The following is an 11,104-nucleotide window of genomic DNA, read 5'->3' as shown; positions in this document are numbered from 1 at the left end:
ACTGGGGAGATTTTTAGCCATGCCGGTTGCAGGCATGAAGTCATCAGGGGCTTATAACCAGGGCTCTGGGCTTGAGGCTTCAAGCAAGAGGAGCAGCCCCAGATGCTTTTGCTTGAGGGTGAATCCATCCGGAGGCGCACCGCGTGGCGGTGCCCACTGCCAGAGCTGTGCCAGGGCGGCTGCTCGGGGAGCCTCAGCACCAGCCAGGCCTGCACCACCAGCCCGCCACTAAAAATAATGCTGCAAAAGCAAACAGAAAAGGGGAAGGGAGTACAGGTGTTTCCCTCTGTCCCTTCTTCTGGTCAGCCCTGGGGAGAGGGTTGGCTTTGGAAGGATGTCATCAGCCTGGGAGGGGTGCAGAGGCACAGGGCACCCCAGCAGCAGGGCTCCGGCATGTCCCAGCACCCCACAAACACACCTCTGCAGCGGCAAGTCCCACAGGGGCTTCACCACAAACCTGAGACCGTGGTCAGGATGCGCAAGTAAAGCCCCACACAGCAGCGCCACGACATAATGAATTCACAAATGTGTGCCTGGTGATTATGTTACTTGCCAGGTATAAGTGAAACTTAATGAGACGGAAACCCTGTCTTTAAGTATTTATAAAAGATGATACCAACCTATTAGGATTTAGACCTTCCTTAACACCGCTGTATTTCCTCGTCTGTGCTGCGAAGATCGCAGCTTTTCGGCAGGTAAGAGCCTCTGCAGAAAAAACATTTCAGTGCAGAGGAATAGCCATGTATGAGCGGTGTTCTGCTCATCCTTAGGGAACAACTTGCTTATCCTGCAGCACGTGCCTTTTGCCATTTCTGGCCAGCCTAGTTTACTTAGCGATTAGCACTTCTGCAAATTCCCAGTGCCTTTTCCTGAGCCTGAGGGCTGTGCTGCTGCTCTGTGGGGACCAGCATCCCTCTGACCAGTTTACGACCAGTTTACGTCAAGGTGTGGCCTCTGGCTCTGCTGCTCCTCTGCATTTATATGCCTGCACTGTCCCACCTGCCTTCCTATATCTGAATCCTAAAGATTAATGGTGATGGGCCATGTCTACAAAAAGGGCCCCAGTCGCAGTTTTTGAGAAAGACCTTTAGAAATGTGCCAAGAGATTCTTGAAATAAGAGATGAGGCCGTTTTCTATTTTTTCAGTGTTGCGTGAGGAGAATATCTTCAGCTAGTGCCCACCCCCACCAGACCTCGGCTGTGGGTTAGCAGTGTGGCTGCTTGTGGCCCTTCCCGTGGCAGAGCTGGGTGTTTTTCCACTGGGAAGCTTTCTGCAAACAAGGGAAAATATTCTCAAACTACCTGTGCCCCATTTGCAGAAATGGCACAGGCATTTCTGAATGACCTCTCGGGCTCCAAAGCACTGTGGCTCCTTTTGGAAAAGAGATCTCAGGTTATGCAAAGTTGTCTGGGTGCATTTTTTTAAGTGCTCTCAAGCTGCCTTGGATTCGAACTGATCTGTGGTCTGCAGGAGGCTGAAGCTGGCACACGGAGGGCAAGGAAATGCTTTGGGTTTTAGGAGCATTTTCTGCAGCTGATAGGACACATGGGTTGATTGATTAAATCTCCCAGAGGAGCAATAGCTCAGCATCAGGGAGGAGCGGATGGGCATTGCTCCTGCATCAAACTGCTGTCTCCTGTAAAGGAAAGGTGTTGCAGAGCTCTTGCTACAGGAACCAGCCCCGATTTATGTTCTCACTGTTTTTCCTGTGGTTTCTGGCCTTCCCGGTAGTTGAAGGAGACCGGGACAGTGGGGCTGTGACATCCATCCCAGCCTGCGTTGCAGCAGGCCCAGGGGCACGGAGGGATGCGTGCAGGTCTGGCTGCTGTGCCGAGCCCCCTGCGGGTCCCTTCTCGGGGGTCCCCTGGGCTTCGTGCTGCCCATGGTGCCGAGATGCTCACAGAGTGGTAGCAGTCCCTTCTTCCCTTTCCCAGACGACCAGAGGAGAGCGATTTCTCACTCGCTTTGGGGGCTCTCGCAGGACTCCTGCAGGGCTTGTCCCCCCACCCCTGGGCACGCAGGAGGCTGGGGGAGCGCCTCCACAGCCCCATGCTGGAGCATCCAGCCTGCACCCCCTCGAGCAGGCGGGGGCCCTGGTCCTGCAGCGAGCATCCCATGGGTGACACACGTGCCCCGGGAGCCCTCTCCTTCAATGCCCGTCCTCGCTGGGGACTGGGGTGACGAGCACGGCTTGGGTGAGACCCTGGGATGCCGCTCCGACTGCTGCAGGCAGTTTGCTGCCTTTTTGGTACCTCTTTTAACTCCTTCCCATCTCTTAAGAAAGATTAAAAACGAGAGAAAAGAAGAAAAGGGAGAGAAAAGAAAGAAAGGGAGAGCTAAAAGTAGGAGGAAGCGGCAAATGGCAGGTATGAGGTGCCAAACGTGGGCCTCGACAGGAGAAGTAATAAAAATGGCTGCTTTTCTCCCGAAGAGAGCGCCTGAGCTGCGGGAGGGCTGCCGGGGGGCGGCTGTGCCCGCCCGGCCCCGCTCCGGGCCGGGCTCTGCGGGGCGGGGAGGTGCTGCCACCTCCCGATGCCGCTCCGCGGCTGCGGCGGCTGCTTCCCGGCCAGAATTTGGGGGAGCGCTTGAGGCTTTGGGGTTTGCTTGGTGCATGTGAAACACCATCACCCAGGTGGTTTTCAGCGCCGCCTGAAGTGGTGTATGCTTTATGCCGTCTCCAGGCACCAACGGCACAGAAATTGTGCATCACCGGCGTCCTGCTAATGTGCGGTGGTTGATCAAACGTTATCTGATGGTGGGTGTGAGTGAAACAAGAGGGGCAGACAGGGAAGAAGCAGCCTTTCCTTAGCAAACAGCCAAAAGGAAAGCAGCTCTCTCTTAATTATATTTATTTCATTATGATTACATTTTAATGACTATCCTTGCACTGAAGGAAGGCAGAGAAATAAGGTGATAAATGTGGGGATGGATAGCTCTTACTGCTCAGAGCAAAGTGGCGTATATCGTTCTTCTAAAGGCTTATGACCTGCAAAGGCACAAGGAAAAGTTCAGAAATCCAAAGGGTGGCCATCCTGCACAGGCAGATAAAAGTCTGCTGATGGGTCCACCTGCCCACCTTCAGCTCGCCCTGTGCAAAACAGAAAGGCTAAAACATCCCTGCCGGCATTACAGCAGGAATGGGGACCACCTCTGAAGATGCTGTCCCGTGACTGGGGCTGCTCATTGCAGCGAGTGAGGCACAGAGTCAGGGCATTTCATCTGCTGGGGCACTCGGGAACAGCTGAGGATCCGATTTTGCATCCGGGAGGGGGATCTTTACTAGCAAGGGTGATAACGTGGACTGAAGGAACAGCATTGCCCCATGGTCAGGCTGGGGGAGCCATCATGCTGGTACCGACCAAGGGGACAGGGTGCTTTTCTGGAGGCTCCCATGGGGGTGCTGGTAGTGCCAGCCCTCCATCCCAGAGCCTGGGTCTGGCCCTGCACCGTGCCACGGTGGGGACAGTGCTCACATGGGCTGCAAGTGCCACTCCAGGCTATCCTTGATGGGTTTGGTGGGTGCTGCTCACCCCCGCTCCCCTGCGCTGCCTTCTGGGGGGAGCGCGGGCAGGCTGGGCTGGCGTAGAGAACTGTCGTTTGCGCTGGTAATTACAGCGCTTTCCCTCTCTCTCCCTTTCATCTATCAGATAAAGCACTCGAAACTGGAAGTTCCCAGCCGGCACACGCAGGAGCGGCTGCAGACAGGCGCACCGAGCCCTGCGGAGCACCGAGCCGCCAGCTGCGCTTCTGAGCCTGCTCCGACACAGGGCAATATTTTTGGATGCAAACCACAGCAACCCGCTTTTCACTTAAGAGAGTGTAGATATGTATTTTAAGAATAAGTGCAACGTGCAGTCAGCATGCTGCCCAGGCACGACAGGGATGGCTGTGGTCCCCACCCAGGCAAAGAGGCAGCCGGGGGCAGCGGGAGCATGGCCCCGCTCCCCATCTCTCCATTACAGAGAGAGCAGGCGCTGAAACTTCGCTCCAGCAATGCTAAGAATAATATATATGATCAAAAGGCCTGTTTCGTCTCCAGGGATTGTGAGTCTGCTGAAGGTTTGCTGTAGGAAATAAGAGAAGAGCTGTTTTGGAAAGGCTTGAGTGGCTGAGAAACTGTGGCGATGCACCGCTCTATTTTTGCATCGCTTTCTGTCAAAGGCAGCCCAGCTTCTGATGTTTTAAAGCATGGTGCTAGTTAAAACTGAAGGTTTGCAAAGGCTTTTTTGTTGCACTTAATTGGAAGAAGTGTTTTTAGGGGCATTTTGAGCACAAATGAATTGATAACATCCTCTTACCTCCACCTGATGAATGGGGGTGAAAGCAGAAAAGGGACAGTCTCGGGGGGCTGTGGGCTGGAGAAGCAAAGAGCTGCCTTCACATGCCCTCACCTGTGCTCGCAGGTGTTTCATCGGGGCCAGCCCCTGCCACGGCCCCAGTAAAAGCAGCCACAAGCACAGCTGAGGGCTGCAGTCATGGGGATATGAACCGGGTGCTGAAGAGCAACACAGAAGTGGCAGCAGTCAGCGATGGATGTAAGCGTGGCTCACTGCCGGCTCCTTCCCAGCGCTGTCCTGGTCTGTGCAGAGCTCTGCTTCCTTTCATGTAATCAACAAATTAGGTTCTGTAATTTACCTTACAAACAAGATGCTTATACGCTCACTCCCTTTTTTTTTAATAGAGATTTAGCAAGCAAACGGTGAGAGACCAAAGAATTAAAGCCATAAAGTAATCTGCATATAATCAGTAATTACCATGAATCAAACCCTCCTTCAGTTCAGCTGGTTATTATTTCCCTGATAATGTAATTCTCTGTGCTGACAAAACTAAGAAATGCTCATTTTCACCAGAATGGCAAATAGTTTCCCGCTGTGAATATAATACTGTATCAAGCAGTTTAGTGACCACATAAATCCAGCTAATGAAATTTATGTAGAGTATAAGGACTATTAAAATCAGGCTAAAAAATGCAAAAGTAATTGCTGCCATGTGTGTTGGGAGGCTATTTTGCCAGCAGACTTCTGTTAAACACCTCCTTACAGGTGTCACTGACCGTGCCAGCACTGGAAGTTGGTGTGGATGACGGCAAGGTGCTCCAGCAGGATTTTTGTTTAGCCTGAACACGGGGTGATGGCCACGTGCGGCTGCAGCCACGTGAACCCCTTCGGTTTGCCCTGTGGGACCTGCCCAGGCCTCGTGGCAGAGGGCACCACGGCCCCCGCTGGGGCATGGCCTTGGCCCCGATGCTCCCAAAATTGCCTCCTGGTTGCAGGGGCATGAATTCAGCCTTGCTGCAGCTGTGGGAGCTGGGCTGGCTGTACCCCACACTTGCAGGGTCCTCTGGGGACCCTCACACCCTGGGATTTTGCATGCTCCAGGGAGGTGGCAAATCAGTGGAGGGTTTCAAAAACCAAAGAGGCATCCAAGCCTGGCCTGGAAATCCCTGGATTTAGGTTTGTAACTTTTCCGTGGTACCTTGGAGATCGCCATCAGAGACATCTACAGAGAGTGACCTGCAGGAGCTGCCTGGGACCCCACGTATATTCGGTTGCTCCCAAAACTGGGCTCTCCCTGCACAGGGCACAAGGGCTGAGTCGCTGCTTTCTACCTCTGATTCATCCGAAGATGAATCATCAGCACAGAAACTCCTCCCGGCAGGTGCTGGGGCACAGTGGCCATGCAGAGAACAAAGTATATGGACGCAAAGGAGTTATCCTAGTGTTTTCTTCTAATTAATCACTGCTGAATTACTGCCAGGAATCCCGCTGGCCAGCAAACGATGCTGGCTCATGGGCAACACCTGTCCCATTTAGGAGCACGGGTAACTTCTTTGCGCTCTTAAAACCCAGAAGACACATCCCTCTCTGGGGTGCAGTGAGGGAGGGCAGTCCTCAGATTGGGCTACTTGACAACCCCCCGCATCCCTGCATGTATTGGCCACGTGTCCTGCTGGCAATGCTTACAAACTGGTTTTGGCTTTGCCAAAACGCAGCTGGGAAAATTCAGCCTACACCATTCGCTTGGCACAAAGGGGCAGCGCTAAAGCTATGCCGGCATGCCGACACCTGGGCTGTGTGCTGCTTTCTCATGAGGTTAGAAGTCTTGGGCAGTTTGCTGGAGTTATTTCTGGCTAGTAGTGAAGTGCAAAATCAAGCTGTGATAATACGACACTGAGCACGGGGGGGCCCCAAGGAGTCCTGTTCTGAGATTTTAAAATTGTGGTGAAGAAAATGCCTCTCAGAGCAGTGGAAGGGGCTAAAATGCAGTATAAAACCACACTGAAGGGAGATAAGTTTTGAAGCTTTTCTTGGAGTGATACTGCTGTGAAGCTGTATTAAAATGACATGGGTTTTGCAATGACAAACATTCTGTCATTAAAAGCATTGAAATCGGGTGTTGGAAAATGGAAACAACCTGTCTGCAGGGGGGGCCCTCAGCTATCTTCTGTCTGAAAGTGAAGCTATTGACCCATCAGAGAAAGAAACATAAGGAGGGGAATATTCAGCCCTGTTTGGTGAAAGACGCTTGATACCTGCTCTGATCCGTACCCAGATGTTTCCAGCTGCCAAAAGGAAGGTAGTTGGAGCAACTGCCCAGAGCTTGCGACTACTCTAAAAATAAGAATTTTGAAGAAGTGGGACAGATGTGATTTTCTTCAGAGGCTGTTGCTGATGCTGCTGTCAGGGGCTGCTGTCAGTCGGGGAACGCAAGCAATGACTAAGGCGGCAGAACCCATTCTCCAGGCAAAGGGGTTAGCAGCTGCGGGAAAAACATCTGCTCGCAGCATGGCAGGGATCAAAGAAAAAGCACAGGCTTTCTTGCTCTAACGGGAATGGGACGGGGTGTGCAGCTCCAGCCTCGTGGGGTCTCTGCTCTGTACCCCAGCGCCCATTTCCGAGGGCTTGTCCACATGTCCTTTTCTAGCAGCAGCTGGAATGGGGTTCCCATCCCCTGCCTGCTCCTCCGCAGCTGCCTGGTGGTGTGCTGCCAGACCGTCATTAAGCCCTCAGAGCTGACAGCCAAGCTGCTCACGGGAGCATTCCCTGTACATGTGCTGTCTAAACGAGCTGGGCTGCCAGGAACCTGCTTTTTAAGCACTCAAACCTATCCCAGCTCATTATGGTTGGATCGGGTGAGGGAGCGCTGTCCCAGACAGCTCAAGGGGCAGACGGTGGTCGCTAATGTCTACCAAGGGCTGATGATGTACCCGAGAAGCAGTCGGGAAGCAGTAAGGTCTGTCCCAGCTGCAGCCACAAAGGGTGTGTGAAAAGTTTCCTAGGGGCAGGCTACTGCCCCTGAGAATCGTTCAAGTGGGAAAAGTAGTTAGGAGTGAAAAGGAGAGGGAAAAAGCAGCTGAGTGGCCCCGAAAAGAGAGACCACTATTGCTGCCCCAGACCTTCAGTGACGAGTCCTCTCCTGGTGTTTAATGTTGCCACCTGCAAAGGAGAATGAGTAAACCTCTCTCACTCTAGCCTGTAGCGGAAGAGAGAGAACAAGACACTTGATGGAGCTCGAGTCGAATTTCTGTCAGATCTTTTGCTGATGCAGACCTTGGCTGCAGAGGCTGTGGCAAGGCTTTGCCTCCGTGTGTCCTCTTGGAACCGCTCTAGTTTGTGCAAATGCTGGGTTTCGGGGCTGGAATGCTGACGTGGTGCTGTGCTGCTATGGGTACGCTTCTTCGAGCTAGCAACTTTGCAAAGAGCTGTACCTGCCTGTCGACAGGGGTTTCTGCACCATGCTCCGAAGCTGGTGTTGACACACCACTCCCTGTGGTGATCCATGGGTTGGGGAGACTGAGATGTGGCAGCCCACTACAGAGCCTGTTTCTGTCTGCACCCCCGGAGCGGGCCGAGGGCTCACGGCCACCAGGTAAAGCAAGCGGGGATGTGCTCCAGGGGTGGCAGCCGCTTCCAAGCCGAGACGGTCCCAGCATCATGGGGAACGCCCATCGCAATGAAACTGGGGCCGTCGGTACCTGTTTGCACGCTCCGGTCCCATGGCACCTTTTGAAGCCGACTCTGCATTAGTCTGCACATTCATCAGACAGACAATGATGGTATGTCAGCATCCACCTGAATGCTGCGCAGCGCACCCCTGTGCCACATGCAGGGAAGGATGATTTTATCGACTAAAGGTCTTTTTAAAATGCCTCCTGCTTGTTTAATCCCAGTTTAATGGCAGATTACATAATCCCTTAATGATATCTAGTATTTAACAGCTGCTGTTCACAATATAACACTAAAACAGAATTATGTCTCTTTGTCATTTTTGTTTCTTTAGTACTTGTTCTCTTCCACTTAGCTATTTATTTCTGGTCTATCCATGATGGCTGCGTCATTGTTACTACTTTATCTTTTGACAAAAACCCCGACTGACCAATTTTGCACCTCCCTAGTCTTCTGCTTCGGTTCTGCCACTGAATACCTTTTGTTTCTTCTTTCTACACTTTTTATTTTGTTCTTTTTTTCCCCATTTTGCAGAAGTAGATAATTTTTAACTGTCCCAGATTACAGTTCTTGCATCTCCACCAGAAAGGCGTGAAGTTGAACAAAGCTTTCTCTTCACTTATATTGAACATTACTGACACGTTACTTCTGTGGCAGACTTTGAGCCTTTGATTTTAACCAGCTGCTGTAAATGTACAGAAGTAAACAACAGAATCTATAAACAGTTCAATACAGGAGACTTGATTTAGTACCTTACAAGACAAAGCAATCAATAATCTATTACGCATCTAATCACTGGCATGAATAGCCCAGCAGCCCTCTTTCTGCACAGCATTCCACCAAACGAGAAGGGCAGTTGGAGACCATAGGAAGAGGGACACAAATCACCAAGATTGCAAAAGTCTCCCTTGGAGTAGATCTATAAATGCAAATATTCAAATTCAACAATCACCTCTCACTACTAGCGAATCACGCTATTGCTATCTGGAGACTAGTTGCTATGGCAGAAAGCTGTAGCGATGGCAGAAGGCCAAGAATCCCGCTTTTGAAACGTTAGCTGAATTTAACTCTTGACTTTTCTCAGACAAGGTTCATTACTTTGTGTGACTGTGTTGTATTAAATGAGTGCTTGGTCTGCCCCAGGTACCAGTTTGGAAGGGATATTGTTAATCACCGGGACAGCAAAGCAAGTCACTAGCAACCATTTGTCAATAAGGATTTTTTTTATACCTTCAAATCCAATATATGATAGCTGCAGTCACGTAAGGGCCTTTTTTCTTTCTTGTTTTTTTTCTCTTTTTTTTTTTTTTTTTTGCTAACTCGTCTCCTTGCTTTAGGGAAGTTATGCCCTGTTCACAGCACCTGGATGCATTCAGAGCATACCTACAGTGCAGGAATGATGGTGGGATGAGGAGATCCTCTACTTCGAACAGTTACAGCCTGGGCACAGACACACTGCTGCTCCATTTAAGTGACGATACAGGCTGCTGTCTATAATATCCACCAGAGCAATCAGGAGTTTAGAGACTTCAGCAAGGAACGGGTATAACCATCAGCTGAAAAGTAATTTTGTGAATGGCAGAACTACCTCCACATGGAATTTAGGCACAAGTTCTTCTTTCAGCTGCCTAAAGTGTGGATCTGGCTCCCTGCTTAAAGGGTAGCTGCAGGTATCTATATTGCACTTTTGCTTGAAGAGGATCAATCCTTTTCAGTTGTGTAAATGAGATCTCTCACATTTAGTTATTGGGACAGATTTGGCAATTTAGAATTACCAAGATCCAAGAAAACACCTAAATTAAACACTATCAAATATTCATGCAGCGGTGCTTCCAACATCTTTTCTTTAAGACTTAGGAGGAGCTATTAAGGGGACACACGTTGAAAGTTAACCGAGAATGGCAGAATAAACCAGATGGTGTTATTGTGAAGACAACTATGAAAGAGAATAGCGTATAGAGAAGAACTGTGTTCATAGTTATAAAGATGCAGATTCACAAATTGTCACAATGATTTTTCTCCCACAAACACAACAACGGCATTACTGTTGCAGTGGAAAAAGTCTTGAATGTAGTAGGCCATGTACAAAATTATAGTGGAGGCTGAGATGGTGACAGCAAAGTTGGAAGGGTTGCTGTCCAGTAATCCTACTCCAGCCTGTACCTCTGGAGTTTTGCCCAGTCCCAAGAGTAGGTTAATAACCACATGCCTCTCTACATCATTCCATGTTCCATGTTCAGAAATCTCATTCTGACTTTCAACACTTGTTTTCCTCTATTATACAATTCCGTCTTCCAAGAACAAGTTCGCAAGATTAAGAGTGCTCTCACACTCTCTCACGCTTCCCTTCTCAATAGGCTTTTGACAATGTGCTCAGAGCTGAAGGAGCTATTCCAGAGAAGGGAACCACAAAAGCCCTGTGCAACATGCATTACACTGCTAGGTAGCACTTAAAAAATTACTTTGCAGTATCACCCATGTTCTTTATCATCTTTCATTAACCATGATTTTGACTGCTGCATCTCCTCTCCAGATATATTGATGGTAAAGGGTTTTTTTGAAAAAGAACCACCCTAAATCATGTAAGCCACAAGCTCCCAATTTTTTAAAAAAATTTTTTAAACTAATGGATCACAGTAATATTTCAGCTTTTTTTTGTAGATATGCATATAGATATCATTTGATGATACATGTTTTCTTGTTTAATATGGGTCCTTAGATCAAGTGCAGAATATCTATTGTAACTTTGTAGACCACAGATTAAACCTTTGAAATCTAAGGATCCCTCAAGGTATACCAGTGAATAGCAAACTTCATTGAAAAAGCAACAACTAGGAACATTTAAAATGAACCATTTATTAAATCAAACTGTTATTTTAACAGTTACATAAGTTACACGGCATGTTTAAGTCAAAAGATTTCACAAGGAAAAAAAAATTAAACTTTGATTATGCAGGCAAAAATAGTACCACACAATATGTACCTGGGAGGGAAGAAGGGAAGAGGAATCTCTAAACATTCAAATAAGGCCATAATTATTTAAAAACAACAATAAAACAGTAATAAAACCCCCCAAAGATCCGTTTTCCTTTCAGTATGTTCAGTGCTGCTAACTATATGTACTGTTAGTGTACAGATGTAATCGAGGCAGTGATAT

The sequence above is a fragment of the Gavia stellata genome, chromosome 2, assembly GCF_030936135.1.
Source record: "Gavia stellata isolate bGavSte3 chromosome 2, bGavSte3.hap2, whole genome shotgun sequence".
In the NCBI taxonomy this organism is placed as follows: Eukaryota; Metazoa; Chordata; class Aves; order Gaviiformes; family Gaviidae; genus Gavia; species Gavia stellata.
This window is presented reverse-complemented; position numbering follows the sequence as displayed.